Source organism: Sitophilus oryzae, unplaced genomic scaffold (assembly GCF_002938485.1).
Source record: "Sitophilus oryzae breed Bouriz unplaced genomic scaffold, Soryzae_2.0 scaffold_1167_pilon_pilon, whole genome shotgun sequence".
NCBI classification, from domain to species: domain Eukaryota; kingdom Metazoa; phylum Arthropoda; class Insecta; order Coleoptera; family Curculionidae; genus Sitophilus; species Sitophilus oryzae.
The window spans coordinates 381,342-399,847 of NW_022145801.1; the positions used below are offsets into that span (position 1 = coordinate 381,342).

The 18,506-nt window shown below is 32.5% G+C and overlaps 1 protein-coding gene across 4 annotated transcripts in view; it reads right to left on the bottom strand.

The window, feature by feature from the left end:
• LOC115888163 (reticulocyte-binding protein 2-like) overlaps positions 1-18,506 on the bottom strand; it is a 145,428-nt gene that overhangs the window by 72,508 nt on the left and 54,414 nt on the right. The window lies entirely within an intron of this gene.

Sequence of the window (18,506 nt, forward strand, 5' to 3'; positions counted from 1 at the left end):
GTACCCAGCGTTGTCAGATTTATAAAAAGCTTAGCGGCCAACTATTACAAAAAGCACCTAAAAGCCGCCACTTTTAAAAAGAATAGATATATCAAAGCATACTTGATGGTTCCAGTTCCAGTCGATATTACGAACAACAAAAACGTAAAATTTTCTATATAGATTCAGTAAAACCATCGATTATTAACACTTTATTACCTTAAATAGATGTCCATTGACCTCATTTAAGCACAAAAATTTAATAAAGCAACCTCTTTGTAAACGTAAAAATTAAGAAAATATATTATGCTTTTATTTTACAACATTTCGAGCCAGCAGCCATTGACTTTTCGATTGACAGTTGATCGATCGTAGGGGTAGGGACGTTCGATTTAAATCGATTCTTCAGAAAATCGATCTTTTGACATGCGGTTTGGTTGGTTTGGCCTGATTTTTTGAATCTATTAATACACAACCGATTTTATATTATGTATAGAATCGAGTCTTTTAGATCGAAATCGAATCTAAATGCAACCCAAATTTTATTTTCAATTTCAGAAGATATCATTAATTACGTAATAAAAATAAGAAATCATTTTAAGGTAATTTTACTGTTTGGTTAATTATTTAGAATCTTATTTTGTTTTGTTTTAACGTTTTTTTAAAGTAATTTTGTTTGCCGTTGTATTATTCAGAATTACACCTTTTTGGTATAATTTGTTTTATATCTTTTTGTGTAAAAAAGTCATGAAAAAATAGAAATACATATTTTTAATTTTTTTGCGAAAACAGAAAATCAGAGTCAAAAATTGAATTTAAAAAAAAAATCACTTGCAATTTTTCTTGTATCGGAACGCGATCATTCGATCTAGATCGATCCAAAAAAATCGATCCCTTTACAGAATCGCACATCCCTAGTGGATGGCCCTCGCATACAATTTGCGAGGTTGTCAGTATAATTGATTTATATGATTTTATAATTATATTTATACAGGGTGTCCCAGAAATAAGCGCAAGTATTTTAAGGGGTGGTAGATTTCGATAAAAGAAACATATTTTCTCTTTATCGTTTTTCAAATAAGTCCAAAATAACGGAGTTATTTTACTTTGAAAATTTCCTAAAAAAAAATCCTAAAATTTTGAGAACCACTGCATCTCTTCTGGATTTTCTTTCTTGTAAATTTAATCTAATACCTATGTTGCCATACTATCAAGAAATTATGTTTTTTAACCAAAAACTAAAAAAATTTCGAAAAAGTTAAAAAACTTGCTAATTATTTCTGGGACACCCTGTATATGTATAGTTTTTTGTATATTATTATATTACCATTTTTTAAACAAATCTCTTAAAGAATACAGTTGGAATAATTCATGCATAAATTTTATGAATATTTTATTTCTATGTTCAATCAATAAGTAAAAAATTAAAAAAAATAATTGAACCATAAGATTGAATAAAAACAGGGTCAGAATTGGCTTAGAAATATACAGGGTGAGTCTCAAATAAGTGCAAATATTTTTAGGTGTAGTATATTTCGACCCCAGAAAGACGATTCTAGAAACAAGATTATGAGGTTATTTTCGCGGATTTTTTTTTTAAATTTGGAATTTTTTGAAAAAAATTTTGGAATCTTTTTTAGTTTTCAGTTAAAAAATATAATTTGTTGCTAATATGGCAGCATAGGTAGTAGATTAAATATACAAGAGAGAAAATTCAGAAAAGATCCAGTGGTTCTCAAAATTTTAGCAAAAAATCTTTTTTTTTGGAGATTTTCAAAGTAAAATATCGCGGTTATTTTAGATTTATTTGAAAAACGGTAAAGAGAAAATATGTTTCTTTGCTTCTTTTATCGAGATATACCAGCCCTGAAACTATTTGCACTTATTTAAGACTCACCCTGTATAACGCTGTCATTTTATGCGAAAAATTATTTGGTAAATATCTTCGATCGTCAATTCCAAGCCAACTCGATTCTGTTTTCTTTTTAATCATACCTTAGAAACAAATAGGAAAACTAGCTAAGAATTAAATTAATCCCCTAAATATTTTTAATCTTAAAAGATTTTAGAAAACCGACTTCAACCGGCACCCACGAAATAACGTTATTTCGTGGGTGCCGCTTTAACCGCTAAACACTTTCAAATTGGGGATAAAGCGCCCAATCTGGCTACACTGTAAAAACCCAGATGGTCCCTGAACCACGGCCTGAACGGTCTGCAAAGGGCTGCCTGATCTACATAAATACCGACTTCTTCAAGGTTACAACAAAAGTCATTAGCGTTTGTATGAACGGTATCATAAGAATTTATTTACTTTTAGCCCCGTCTACACAGACAGGTAAAACGGAAGACCGTCTAGAAAAGTGATACCTACTTTTGACTTCATTCTCGCTTAATAAAAGATCGTCTTTTAAAATTTAATCGAGAGCTTTGATCGAGAGTGTCGTGGCCAAGTTAAAAACACTAATTCTTAATCAAGGAGGCTTGGAAAATTATATTTGATCGTCTAATGTTTTTAGTGTCTTGTCCCGGCAAGTTAGAAAATGCTCAAATCGCATTTTTAATTATATCTCAAGTTTTTCAAATGGAACGAGGGAAGGAACATATTTGGAAAAACAATTTTTACGAATAATTTGATACCACACACTTGGTATTTCGAGTCAAATTTTCGTTACGAACCGCAAGTTATAATTTCATATAAACTTATAAACCATATGCGAAAATGTCAAAAGTTGACATAATATGATATATATCATTCTATTCAGAGTGTTATTTTCAATCGAATAAAGTAAAGAAATACCGAGGGTGCATAATTACATACTAACTAACATACCAAATGTCGTTTTTTAACTGTTATAGGGGTGAGCAAATAGGGGAGCCACTTTTGAGACGCACCCAGTATACTACGATGCCATTTCAGGAAAATATTTTAACTTTTACAGGATAATGAATACTTTAGGTGACTGACTCGCTGATTAATCAGGATCCTGCTCAAACCACTCAACGCAAGAAGCTCAATTTTGGCATACAGGTTGATTCTAGGGTGTAGAGGTTCGATAAGAAGGGATTTTTTGAAATTCCAGTTCCAAGGGGGTGAAATCACCCCTCAAATATTACAATATTTTTTATTTAAAAAACGGCCAAGTTTCCGAAAAAACGCTTAAACACGCATATTTTATTTTATTTTTTACATATTTTAACATTTTTAAAAAAATGTATACAGGATGTTTCGAAAAGTCTGGTCAGTGATTAATCACGCTGATTTTTGGAAAACGGATTAACTTTAGGGTGTAGAGGTTCGATAAGAAGGGATTTTTCGAAACTCGAATTCTAAGGGGGTGAAACCACCCCTCAAATATTAGAATATTTTTATTTAAAAACCGGTGAGTTTTTCGGAAAAACTCTTAAACACGTATTTTATTTTGTTGTTTTACATATTTTAAGATTTTTTAAAAATACAGGGTGTTTCATAAGATATGACCATTGAGTAATCATGATTCTGCTTAAACTGCTTCACGTTTAAAGCTGATTTTTGGCAAACGGATTGACTATGGGGTGTAGAGGTTCGATAAGGAGGGGTGTCTCGAATCTCAAATTCCAAGAGGAACGCCGTTCAAATATTACAATATTTGTTATTTAAAAAACGCCTTAAATAAGTATTTGGGATTCACAATCCTGAGGTAATAATAAGCGGTTGAAGCGTAGTGCTAGCCACATTACCTTCTTTGTATACCGAACGGCTCTAGTATGGCAAGCTGTACCTTGCTACTCCCAAGGCGTTAAACGCTATATACGGGAGCTATTATATTATTATTATATAATATCACTATTCTTTCGCTTGTTCACGCATAATTTATAAAATTTTGTCCAGTTTGTATGTTAATGGAAATTCTTGCTTTGCTTTATCATCATCATTACAAATGATTAATTCGACGCGAGCGAAGTCGCGGGTACACGCTAGTTTAAATATGAAATGACAGCGATCGCTGACACATAGCCATAGATAAAAGAAAATAATCTTCTATTAAGATAGATATGAAACTTAATAGTAAAATTTTGGGTCAAAGCGCCCCTCCGTGTTCTTAGTAGAGACTACGTTTAACCCAGCGCCTTCGCCTTTTCTGCTGTAAATATTTTTTATGTTTATATTTGATTTCAAAGGATTTAGTTTTAAAGTTACCCTGATATATTAGTATATCAGAGTAACTTTAATAAAACATAAGAATATATATATTTTACAGTTTATTAAATATAAATTTTGACTACAAGGTAGAAAGTCAATCACAATGTTTGATAAAACTTATAAGTATACTATTTTTACAGTTAATAAAAACTATTTCTGACTATGATATTTAAAAATTAGATAGATAGAATATTAAAAAACATACCGGGTATTTGCAGACGCAGGCCCAAATTCAATAAAAACCAAAATTTTTCCAACAATCATTGTCAAGTTGACAATATACAGGGTGTATTCTAATTAGTCTAAAAAATTGTGGTGTGATTCCTCATGTGTTCTTAAAACAATTTTTATATAATCATTAGGTCTAAAGTACTTCCTTTCTGATCTACAGTTGCCGAAAAAAATAAATATACTTATTAAGAGCCCGCTTTAAGCCGTTTTCGAACGATTTTTTTATTTTTTAGATTAATTAGGAAACACCCTGTATATGCATATCACAGGCAACCAAATAAACTATTAACCTCTAAAAATTATTTTTCCTACCACTAGCGACATACCGTGTTTTTAGAGAGTACTAAATTATTTTATCAAAATTTCACCATATAAGTTCAATGCACATAGCCATCGCTGACACCGTTTTTTTTCGATTATACCGTATATGCAAGAGATAAATTTGTTTAGAAATATCTGTTTTCAACTGTTCATTCAAAGAATACAGAAAAGAATGTCCGTCTATGTCTAGCTATTGTGTAATTCTTCTATCTTGGTGTATATTCAATGGTATGATTCATCTCTATACAGCAATATCAGCACATTTTCCGGTTCCAAGGTTACTGTTTCGACCAATATACGAGTACTTATAAATCTGATGTAGCATGTCATACCGGGTGTTGCATCGTAGGACGGGACATAGGAAATCCCATGTAAATTTTAATGGGGGTCAATTATTGACTTCCCTAATTATTTTAGAGAATAATTCTATTTAGGTTTATTGAAGAGCACTAAAACCCACATTCAAAAGAATAACTTTAAATATTTTTGATTATCCCGTTTACGAGTTATCGCCGATTTCTTTTTAAATATTTCTCCTTTCTTATGAGCACCAGTCAAGGTAAAAGATAACTGTCAAATGAAGTTGTCATTTCAGAAATTTACCTACTTAGTGCTTTATTATTATTGAAAACTCATTCCTACATCGGAAATCTTAAAGATGTATTTATAAATACAAATTAATATGAATTAAAGTAAAATAAAGTAATCAATTACAAGGTTAATTATAGTATTATTACAATATTCAATAACTTATTAATTTAAAGGTACTATTAAATTGTTAGAACTTTAGGATTTAAGAAGATGTTCAAATATTCCTCCATCGACTGCTAGACAATAACCCAGGCGATAATAAAATTCTCTTCTTACATTCGCTGGTTGGTAAACTGAAATTCTATTGCATTCGGCAGAAATAGCATTTTTTAACTCGTCTAGATTTGGGTATTTTTTATCCTTGTATACCTGTTTTTTAAATGGCCCCAGAGAAAGAAATCATTTGGCAAAATATCAGGAGACCTTGCTGGCCAATTTACTGTATGATTCAGGCTAATAACGTTTCCGTTAAAACTATTGTCTAAATATTCCCGAACAGCCAGGGTACTATGTGCCGGGCAGCCATCAATTTGGTACCAAACTTCCTGATTTTCCCTAGCGGCATCATGTAAAGCAGGTAAAATATGATTTTCGAGTAGTTCCAAATAATATTCTGCATTTAAATTTCGCGTAAGAAATAATAAAGGCCCGATAATATTGTGTCCGAATATCCCTGCCCAAACATTTACTTTCTGTGGATATTGCGTCCTTGTTTCGACAAACCTGTGTTGGTTTTCTTTGTCCCAATATCGATAATTTTGCACATTGGGTTCATTATTTAAGGTAAACGTGCATTCGTCAGTGAAACATATGTTTTTTAAAAATTCCCTATCCGTGTTTGCTCTTTCCATCATATCAAAACAAAACGCTTGCCGCCGTATTTCGTCCCCATCTCGTAGTTCTTGGTGCTTTTCATATTTGAAGGAATAGTATTTATGTCGTTTCAAAATTCGAAACGCTGTAGTGTGATCTATTCCTATTTCATCCTCAAATTTCCTTGTGCTGATCTTTCCATCGTTCTCTTCCACGCACAATAAAACTTCCAAGTCGGTATCATTTCTTGCATCTTCTCTTTGTTCCTGCCTTCCTTCACATCTGTAGTTATTTATTAGGGTACCTTTGGTATGAAATCTCTGGATATTCCTTGCGATTGTAGATTTTCCAGGTATCGGTCTATTCGGATACAGAGCAGCAAACATATCTGACATCTTTTGATAACTATTTCCTTGATAATACCATTTAATCATCAATACTTTTTCAGTGAAGTGTAATTCATGGCTAATATTTTCGATGTAGGTATGAGTTTGTAATAATAATAATAAAGCACTAAATAGATAACTTTCTGAAATGACAACTTCATTTGACAGTTATCTTTTACCTTGACTGGTGCTCATAAGTAAATACAGGACCATAAGAAAGGAGAAATATTTAAAAATAAATCGGCGATAACTCGTAAACGGGCTAATCAAAAATATATCTATAAGTTATTCTTTTAAATGTGGGTTTTAGTGCTTTTCAATAAACCTAAATAGGATTATTCTCTAAAATAATTAGGGAAGTCAATAATTGACCCCATTAAAATTTACATGGGATTTCCTATGTCCCGCTCGACGATGCAACACCCGGTATAAAGTAAGCACGTGGTGACAAAGATGTCGTAGTAAAACAAATCATACAGTGACCTCGATTATATGACATTTATGTGAATCTCACAAGGTTTAACCACAGCTTACACACCATTTTTAGTTAATTTTTTTAAGAAAGATATATCTTTAAATTTGATTATTTTTTTTTCTCCGTAAGCTATGTTTCCATTATATTAAAAATATTGTTATAGTCTGTCCAGTGACTCAGGGACGATTGCGACAGACCACATCCAAAGAATGACAGAAAATATAATTTGTCTGTGAATTAAAATGACAAACAAAATTGACACTGTCAGGCATCTACAACCCGTTGGCCAGACTATACCGGGTGGTGCATCGTTTTTATGGAAAAACGCATTCAAATTTTGTGTATTCAGTATACGCAGACCTTTAAAAAAACTATTTACAACTTTGCTTTAAAATTAACAGGGGGACCAATATTTAGAGAGTACAAAATATGCTTGGGATTTCCCAAGAACAGTTAACCTAATAGGACTGCTCATTCAGCCAAAAATGTCCGCCAGGTGCATGCGAAAACTACTAGCTTTGTGACGTCATTGTAGCCCTTATCATGGTTATTAGTCCTTATGCGGCAACCAATAATACACACACGTGCATTATTGGTTACCGAATGCAAAACGTTCATTATTTAATTTATTTATTTAAACACATTATGCAGTATAGAAAATTAACTGTATAAATCGTATTAAATACTCGGATAATGCATTTTTAAGAACAGCAGTCCCAGCATCACCTTTTGCAAGCATTCTTTCTAGAGTACTTCCATATTTTGCTTTAAAATAATTAATAAACAAAATCGTGGGCACTTAGTATGCACTTTGTCACAATCCACAACACAAAATGAACGTATTTATACACTCTATAGCTCTAAAAACTTTAAAGACACCTTTTTCACATTTAAAATTGACAAAATAATTAACTCAAAATTTCTCAGCTGTTATTTTTATAAGTTTGCCATAGGCAACTAATAATACACACTATCATGACAAGGCCACGAAGGCTTTGACAAGGACTACAATGACGTCACATCTGTCAGCTGAAGCGCGGGAAGAGGCGAACGTACGTCTTATGAGGATGAGCAATCCTATTAGTTTACTGTTCTTGGGGATTTCCTATGTTTCCAACGACGATGCACCACCCGGTATAAATTTTTTTGCAAATTTTTTCTGCAAATATATTTCTGACAACTGATAGGTACGTTTTGTTTCGGAATAAGTCTTGGACATAGACTTAAAAAAAATATTTTTAAGTATGTGCTGTATATGATTTTGCGACAATGTAAAATAAAAGATTTGCGTTCATCAGCTTAACCTTGCAATGTATATTAAATTCTGCATGCATTGCAAAAAAATCGGATATTGCAACATAGTAGTAATTATTGCAAAAATATAATACTTTTACAGGGTGACCCAGCTTTCTGGAAAAGCTCTACATCAGATTTCTGAACAATGACAAAATATGTAATATAATATAATACTGTGTTCAAGTGAGAAATTTTCTATTGGTGAAAACATGTGTAAGAAAATAATAGCTGACTATTATTTTGTGCGGTGACGAAATCGAACGAAGCTTATCGTTCCTTGGAAACTGTTATGATTTGTCAGCAAGAGTGAGAATCGTGCGAAAAAGGCGAGGACTGGATATTTTTAGGACAGTTGAGAATGAAGTGTTAAAGAAAATACCTGTATATATTTATTTAATGAATATATTGTTTTATGAGTACAGAGTTCTTTTATATTTTCTAACAAATTCAGAAGCGGGATAGACTCAGTTGCCCACGGGAGTGATTTGTGTGGATTTAAAAAAAAAAATCTAAAGTTGCATCATGATGCGAGAAGTGGAGTTTGAAGAAACTCATCAAAGTTCCGAAAGTACGGAATGCAGTGAGCCGACATCGAGTCACAAGTGTGCAAAGAAGAAAGCTAAGAAAGAACGAAAACATGCGAGTAAGAAAAAGAGTAAGAAGTCTAGACGTAAAACAAGAAACAGTTCTTCGAGTTCTTCAAGTTCTAGTTTCGATAGTAGATCAAGCAGAAGAAAACCTACATTCAGTGACAACGTAAGCATGGGAGAAGAAAAGAAGAGATTCCAGTGTTCGATCCTCAAAGGTCAGACCAGTCAATAGAAACTTAGGTTACAAGGCGTGAAAACTAGGACGATAGTAACTGAGACCGATACGTCTACTTATTATCCGAGTTTGATCGTAAAGGTAACAAATGATAAGTTTCAGAAGTTAGGTTACAAGGCGTGAAAACTAGGACGAAAGTAACTGAGACTGATACGTCTACTTATTATCCGAGTTTGATCGTAAAAGTAACAAATGATAAGTTTCAGAAGTTAGGTTACAAGGTGTGAAAACTAGGACGATAGTAACTGAGACCAATACGTCTACTTATTATCCGAGTTTGATCATAAAGGTGACGAGCTTCGAAGGTTTGGGTTACAAAGGCGTGAAAACTGAGACGATAATAACTGAGACTGATACGTCTATTTATTGTCCGAGTTTGATCGTATGGGTAACCGTTGAAAAGGTAGAAAGTAAAGCTAAAGGTACCATGAAACGAGTCAGAGGCTGAAGCCGATACTGCTTATTTAGTGTCTCGTTGACACACGAGGGAGATCGATAATGACTGAGGCCGATATTGTCTACTCTTTGTTTATGTTTATGTATGGTTGACAAGCCATTAAGTCTGGTTGTTATGGGATAGCGGGCTGGGACATCCCGCAGATTAGGATGGCCGAATGTAAGAAAATAATAGCTGACTATTATTTCGTGCGGTGACGAAATCGAACGAAGCTTATCGTTCCTTGGAAACTGTTATGATTTGTCAGCAAGAGTGAGAATCGTGCGAAAAAGACGAGGACTGGATATTTTTAGGACAGTTGAGAATGAAGTGTTGAAGAAAATATCTGTATATAGTTATTTAATGAATATATTGTTTTATGAGTACAGAGTTCTTTTATATTTTCACACATGCAGACTTTAAATGTTCGAACTAAAGAATATAAAAATTATTTAAAAATGGTGATTTTCGCAAATCTAAAATTTGTGAGCATTCATGGGACACATGCAGAACACGGAATAGAGTAACAATGCAAAGATTATAATGAAAGAACCGATAACATTTCCTTATTATAAAAAATAGGTAACTGTGATGAGGTATATCAGAGTAATCAGATTGAAATTGTTAATTTAAAGTATGATTGCATATCATGTTATTTTATCAGAACGTAAAAGGTTTTTAATTTACATGCGTGAATGTCAATTTTTTTTTGAAAAAAAGTGTTCTCTGACTAGTTAACTAGTTATATTACATATTATATATTAGCATTTTAAATAGATTTTCTTTTTGTTTCTTGCTGCTGAAGGAGATGAATGTTTCCAGTTTTAATTATCTGCTGATGATGCTAACATGGTAGCAAAACGTGCGACCAGTGTTTGTTTAAAATTTAAAGTGTATTGTGGTGAATTAGTATTTTATTTTGCTATTGTAACATCAAATGTTTCAACCCCCAACTGTAATGTATACAGATTGTTTAAAAATTTATATTTTTAAGTCGATGGTTTTGCGTCAATGTAAAAATATAAAATTACATCAGCAACGCGTATTTAATTCTGCATTCACTGCAAAAAAAATCGGACGCTGCAACATAGTTAGGTACGTATTACTGCGAAATTTTAGTACCACAGGGCGACCTAGAAATCCGAAAAACCCAGTGGCGTGCAGTGGTAATCAAAGCAAAGTAGTCAAAAATAAGGTACCAACATAGGATAAGTCTCAATTAAGTACATATATTTTTGGGGGTGGTATATTTTGACTTTTGACCCCAATATGGGGTATATACCGGATGCGTCCCAAAAGTGGCTCACCCCTATAAATTTTTTAATTTTTTTACATAAAAAAAACGAGATTTGGTATGTTAGTATATGACATAAACCAGGATTGATTGACGTATTCAATTATTTTCGGTCACTTTCTGTTTTAACGCAAATGACAACAACTTTTGATTTTTAAATTTCCGTATTTTTACTTTATTCGATAGAAAATGACACTCTGAATAGAATAACATAATATCATATGTCAACTTTTGACATTTTTGCTTAAAAAATTGTATTTTAAATTTCAATCTAGGGTGCCATGGCTGTGTTAAAAACACTAATCTTTAATCAGGGATCCTTGGAAAAATATATTTAATCGTCTAATGTTTTTAGTATCTTGTTCTGGCCGGTTAAAACATGCCCAAATCGTATTTTTAATGATATCTCAATTTTTTCAAATAGAACGCGAGTGACCCATGACCACACACTTGGTCTTTCCAGTCAAATTGTCGTTATGAACCGCATGTTACAATTTCAAACAATATTTTTACATTTAATCATCTTTATATATCTTTTGGTTCATCATTATATGGAAGCCCGTGTATAATAGCCTAATAATCCGTTTGTTTCCGTTTTTCAAATCCTTTTAAACGAAAATGTTTAAAATTAAATTAGCTATAAAATACAATTTAAAAAAAGTTTTTATACTATTTAAAAGTTAACGCAAAAAAGTTCTTAATTAATTTATCAGGATACCTAATTTACAAATTAAATTTAGCCACTGCACTGTAGGTATTTCGCAATTACTAAGTAACTTTTTAATAACAAAAAGGGTTTAACATAACTCCAAAATAACCGAATACTTCTGGTATCTGAAATGAATAAATATAGCAATAAATAACAATATCTTCATTTCTGAAATATACAGGGTGTGGGAAAAATTAGCAAGAAATAAGGAAAAATATTCGAGTACCTACGTTTTCCGAAACATAGCTTATAGGGTGGCTCAAAAAAGTGTGAGTGGATCTACATGATTTTTTTAAATGAAACACCTTGTGTTCAAGAAACACCCATTATTGCAATTTTAGCTTCCTGCACTTAAACAAAATTCCCAAGTTTTTTTTTATTCTAGAAGCTACAGGTGCCCCACGCACTATTGCCGGACCCTGTATACATATACTTAAGTCAATATAATGTAATTTAAGTCATTTTTATGACTTATATTTAATGATATTTTCTGAGTCTATATCATTGCCTGGAAACTTATATGGTGAAATTTTGATAAAATAATTTAGTACACACTAAAAACACGGTATGTCGCTAGTGGTAGGAAAAATAACTTTTAGAGGTTACTGGTTTATTTGGTTGCCTGTGATATGCATATACAGGGTGTTTCCTAATTAATCTAAAAAATAAAAAATCGTTAGAAAACGAATTAAGGCGGGCTCTTAATTGACGAACAAGAAAAACTCAAAAGATCAATTTTGTTGAAAAAGGATGGCCAGTCAAGAAAAAAATATATTTTCTTTAAAAAAGCAGTGGTGTACCATTTATATTAAGCAAAAAAATCGATTTTTTTTAAATTTTTAACACCCTGTAGATCAGAAAGGAAGTACTTTAGACCCAATGGTTATATAAAAATTGTTTTAAGAACACATGATGAATCACACCATAATTTTTTTAGACTAATTCGAAAACACCCTGTATATTGTCAACTTGACAATGACTGCTGATAAATCAAAAAATACCTTTTCAGTGAAAAAAGCCTGATTTTCGCAAGAAAAATTTTGATTTTTATTGAATTTGGGCCTGCGTTTGCAAATACTCGTTTGTTTTTTAATTTTCTATCTATATAAATTTTAAATATCATAGTCAGAAATAGTTTTATTATTTATTAACTGTAAAAATGGTGTTTTCTTGTTGTGTTGCATCTTGCAAAGAAACTAATAAAACTGCAGAAATGTACGTGTTTCCAAAAGACGATAAGGTATGTATCTTAGATAAAAGAAAATATATGGTATGTATTCGTTGTTTGATTTTTTTTTCGTTCGCTTTAAAATCTATAAATCTCGGTCTATTGATTAGACAGCCAGTCGACTTACGATCATTTACATGAAACTCTGTAAAATAAATAAAAAAATAAATTGTAAAATATATATATTCTTATGTTTTATTAAAGTTACTCTGATATACTAATATATCAGTGTAACTTTAAAAACAAATCCTTTGAATTCAAATATAAACATAAAAACAAGGCGCTGGGTTAAACGTATAGTCTCCACTAAAAACACGGAGGGGTACTTTCACCCAAAATTTTACTATTAAGTTTCATATCTATCTTAATAGTAGATTATTTTCTTTTATCTAATCTGTCTATATTTATTTCTCTATCTGTCTATATTTTTGATTTAAATCATGATGATTTAAGTAAATAAAAAAGTCCATTAAGGTCTTTAGATACCTATTTTTTATTGTTAATATAAATTTACATGTATTACCGTTTGCCGATTTATCCTTATTTCGATAAATAAGGATAAATAATACCGATTATTCTACTTATCCGTATTTATCCCTATATTTTACAACCCCGTAAACTGAATTTTTCTTTTGAAACTGACTGCACTGCTATACTTCAGAGAATGCTACTAGCATTCACTAATAGAATTTGGTTTCAAAAATAGCTGTTTAACTTTTACAGGCGTAGTCTTAAATAACTGAATGTGAGCTTTTACTAGTAATTGTTAACAATCACCGATTCCCGACTTTTACTGTAACATATACAAACGATTAATACCAAATAAACCTTGACAAATCAGCAAATTAATAAGAGAAATAGCCAAAAACAAAAAAAAGCCAATAATCCGGTAACACCTCTTACGCAGGCGAGTTCCTTCGATTGTAGTATCGTATGATCGAAAAAAAAAACGGCGTCAAGTTGTCTGGGAAATAATGATCGATAACATTTCCCATATAATTTTATATATAAAATGATATCGATCTTCATTTAATAGCCATCGCTGACGCCGTTTTTTCTCGATCATAGGGTATTTAGGCTGATATCGAAATCACCTTTTCGGAACAGGTGAATAACGATTACAACTCTGGTTGGAACGCAAAAGTTATCGTTCGCTAACCGGTTCTCTCGTGGTTGAAACGCATTTTCTCTATTGCGCCGAAGCGTTACTGTACCCAGAAAGGTAGTGATGTGTCGGTATTTGAGTAACGCGATTTTGGAGCAGTATTTTTTGTAACGGCTTGTCGCTCTCCACAACGAATCAAGAACCTGTTACTGAAGAACGACGATCGTAATGTCGACAAAATTATAAATTATTTATATTAATTTGCAAATAAATTATTTATAATCGCTCTTGAAGTTAGCTGGAATGGTAGTAACCGCATAGCGACGTGTTTAGCTCAAGCCGTCGCGATTTCGTCGGTCGCGAACAGTAGTAGCTGGCACTGGTATGTACGTAGCGTCGCGCGTATTCGCTCCAGCTGTCGCGCTCCTAGAGCCGTAATTCCGCCTGTCGCGAACAGAAGTAACTGGTAACTGCTGTAACTGATTATCGACGCTCGACCTCGGCGCGGCGGCGACGTAACTTCGCTCCAGCCGTCGTGCACCTAGAGTCGTAGTTCCGTCTGTCGCGAACAGAAGTAACTGGTGCCTGCTGTAACTGGTTATCGACGCTCGACCTCGGCGGCGACGTACTTCGTTCCAGCAGTCGCTGGAGTGCTTCCAGGGTTCCGGTTTTGCCTGTAGCTATTTGGTCGGTTACTACTGGCGTTGGTGCTCCCGTTGCTACGTTATTTTCGAAATAGCGATTTTTGGAATGTACTAGGCCTGGTATAAAATAGCGTTGTTTGAAAGATGAATCTCAAAAGCAAATAAAATAAAATAAAAATATTTTATTTGCGTTTATACATTTATATAAGTTTTATTGTTTATATCTATTTTTAAGGTTAGGTTAGGCCAATAAACAATTTTTTTGACAGTGGTTTGGACTTTGTTCTTGATTTTAACATTAAATATATTGCAATACACATAAATATGAGCCGTTGATTTTAGTTAAACAAAAATTGATGGAAAGTAACAAGGAATGTTATCGTTTTTCTAAAAATGAGATAGATTGGCTATATGGCTATACACAATTTTATAAACTCGATATTTGGAAAATGAGTCGCGGATAAAAGTGACATTAATCTACAAATATAGATAGATATAGAAGTTAGATATATTTTTAGCGAGGATTGCGACACTTTGGAAGTGGAAACCTCGGTTACAAAATCGCGGTATTTTTCTGGAACGGTCGCTATTGTAACGCGACTCATGTGGAATCGATATTTTCATCACTAGAGAAAGGTTCTCTGCTGTGTTGGAACGAACTTTATATGACAAAATTATTTGTCGATGTCTTGTCATATAGCCTTTATAGGTATTTAAAGGGCATTATTTGTGTAAATTGCAAAAGTCAGTGATTTCTAAAAGACATTCCGAAAAAGCTAGCGAAATGCATCAGAAGTTATTAAATATTTTAAACATAATGGAAATTTAGACGACAAAGTCGTAATTTGTAATTAATTTATAATGTTAATGATAAATAAGTAAAGTTTATTGAATAATTATGTATGTTACATTTATACAGTTATTTAACCACATATAACCTCGCTGATAAACTTTTTAATTGAAACGTTTCCTGTAATGATTATATTTCTTACATAGGCCGGCATTTCTGGCTTTGGGAGTAGAGGTGGGCAAAGATTGAACGAGTCGTTCATTCGAACGACTATTAAAAACGAATCGTAAGATCCGATTTACTGCTTAGAATACGGTTCGTTCAATTGAATCGTGGCCAGCACGAATCCATAACATTTAAACGATGAGCCGTAAAAAAGAATCGTGACAATTGAATCGGATCACAATGCGATCGTTAGATCAAAGAGTCGCGAGAATTGATTCATTGGTTACAAAACGGTTCGTTCAATTGAATGGCAGCACGGATCCATAAGATTTGAACGATGAGCCGTAAAAAAGAATCGTGAGAATTGAATCGGATCACAATGTGATCGTTAGATCAAAGAGTCGCGAGAATTGATTCATTGGTTACAAAACGGTTCGTTCAATTGAATGGCAGCACGGATCCATAAGATTTGAACGATGAGCCGTAAAAAAGAATCGTGAGAATTGAATCGGATCACAATGTGATTGTTAGATCAAAGAGTCGCGAGAATTGATTCATTGGTTACAAAACGGTTCGTTCAATTGAATGGCAGCACGGATCCATAAGATTTGAACGATGAGCCGTAAAAAAGAATCGTGAGAATTGAATCGGATCACAATGTGATCGTTAGATCAAAGAGTCGCGAGAATTGATTCATTGGTTACAAAACGGTTCGTTCAATTGAATGGCAGCACGGATCCATAAGATTTGAACGATGAGCCGTAAAAAAGAATCGTGAGAATTGAATCGGATCACAATGTGATCGTTAGATCAAAGAGTCGCGAGAATTGATTCATTGGTTACAAAACGGTTCGTTCAATTGAATGGCAGCACGGATCCATAAGATTTGAACGATGAGCCGTAAAAAAGAATCGTGAGAATTGAATCGGATCACAATGTGATCGTTAGATCAAAGAGTCGCGAGAATTGATTCATTGGTTACAAAACGGTTCGTTCAATTGAATGGCAGCACGGATCCATAAGATTTGAACGATGAGCCGTAAAAAAGAATCGTGAGAATTGAATCGGATCACAATGCGATCGTTCGCTTCTACGGCGCGGCGGTGATATAGGCATAGAGTCAGGCACCAATACTTAGACTTGAACAAAAGCCCTAAACAAATATCATGGGCATAAAATGCAAACTATAAGAAAGTTATTTACAAGGAAAAAAACTTATTTATACTGTGCTTAGTACGGGAGTATCTGTAAGATATTTTTAATGTCGGACTAAAAGACGAAATCGTTTTTTATGCAACTCTAAATAAATATTGTTGGCCTCTTATCAATAGGATAAAAAACGGCGTCAGCGATCGTTATAAAATGAAGATCGCATTTATACGTTAAATTATATGGGGAATGTAATCGATGTTCATTTTCATAGCAACTGGACGCCATTTTTTTCGATCATGTGGTATTATATACTATTTATTATGATTATTAGTTTTAATCGGGATTAAAATATGGCTCTAAAAATATTAAATTGGTATTAAGAAGTCTTTAATAAACAGTATACAGTGTCCGGCAATAGTGCGTCGGACATCTGTAGCTCCTAGAATAAAAAACTTGGGAATTTTATTTAAGTGCAAACCTAAAGTATGTACTAGGATGTATTTCAGGAAAATATTTTTACTTCTATAGGGTGGCTCAAAAAAGTGTGAGTGGATCGGGATGATTTTTTTTAAATGGAACACCCTGTTATTATTGCATTTTTGGCTTCCTTTCAGATCACTTTACATAAACCTAAGACATGAGTAAATATATTTCGATAATTTCAGAGATATTAAAAAATAAATAAAAAATATATATTTTTCAGCCTTTCTTAAAAAAAATATTAAAAATACAAGAACTGTTCTGAAATCAAAACTATATTAGATATTTACTTTAGATGGTTTGTTTACTTACTTTGCTATAAATATAGAAATCGTAAATCATACAGAATGTTCAATATTTTACGCCAAACTTTCAAAAATATAAAATAATTTTACTTCGTCTTTTTTTAAATGGATCACCCTGTATATTATTTTTTTATTTGATGGAGAATTAAAAAATGAACATTTTTTGCATTCAAAGTATATCAAAATTTTTAACGATTTCGTAGATATTCCCGGTTTTGTATTTCATATGGCATTTTCCATAGTAAATTTTATCAAAGCCATCCAATGATTTTTCTCTCGTATTTTACCATTGAAAGCGCCATATGAAATAATACTGCGTGTATCCGGAAAACTATTAAAAATTTTGAAATACTATAAAGACAATAAATGTTAATTTTTTAATTCTCCATCAAATAAAAAAATAATATACAGGGTGTTCCATTTAAAAAAACGAAGTAAAATTATTTTATATTTTTGAAAGTTTGGCGTAAAATATTGAACATCCTGTATGATATTTCGATTATCATAGTTATAGCAAAGTAAGTACAGACCATCTAAAGTAAATATCTAATATAGTTTTGATTTCAGAACAGTTCTTGTATTTTTAATATTTTTTTTAAGAAAGGCTGAAAAATATATATTTTTTATTTATTTTTTAATATCTCTGAAACTATTGAAATATATTTACTCATATCTTAGGGTTATGTGAAGTGATCTGAAAGGAAGCCAAAAATGCAATAATATAGAGGATATTCCGTTTAAAAAAAGTCATCCAGATCCACTCACACTTTTTTGAGCCACCCTATAGAAGTTAAAATATTTTCCGAAAATATATCCTGGTACATTCTTTAGGTTTGCACTTAAACAAAATTCTCAAGTTTTTTATTCTAGGAGCTACAGATGCCCGACGCACTATTGCCGGACCCTGTATAGGAATTGGATTGATAATTTAATATTATTGGTAAAATAATCAATCCAATTACGCCAGTTTCAGAAAATGTTGAAAAACAAATGAAAGAACTTCCTTTTTCTGGTCCCTTAAGTAATTGTCCGGCCAAATGATCGCCGGTAGTGCCAGTTACGATTCTTGTTTTTATGAAACGTAAATTGTGCATGTGG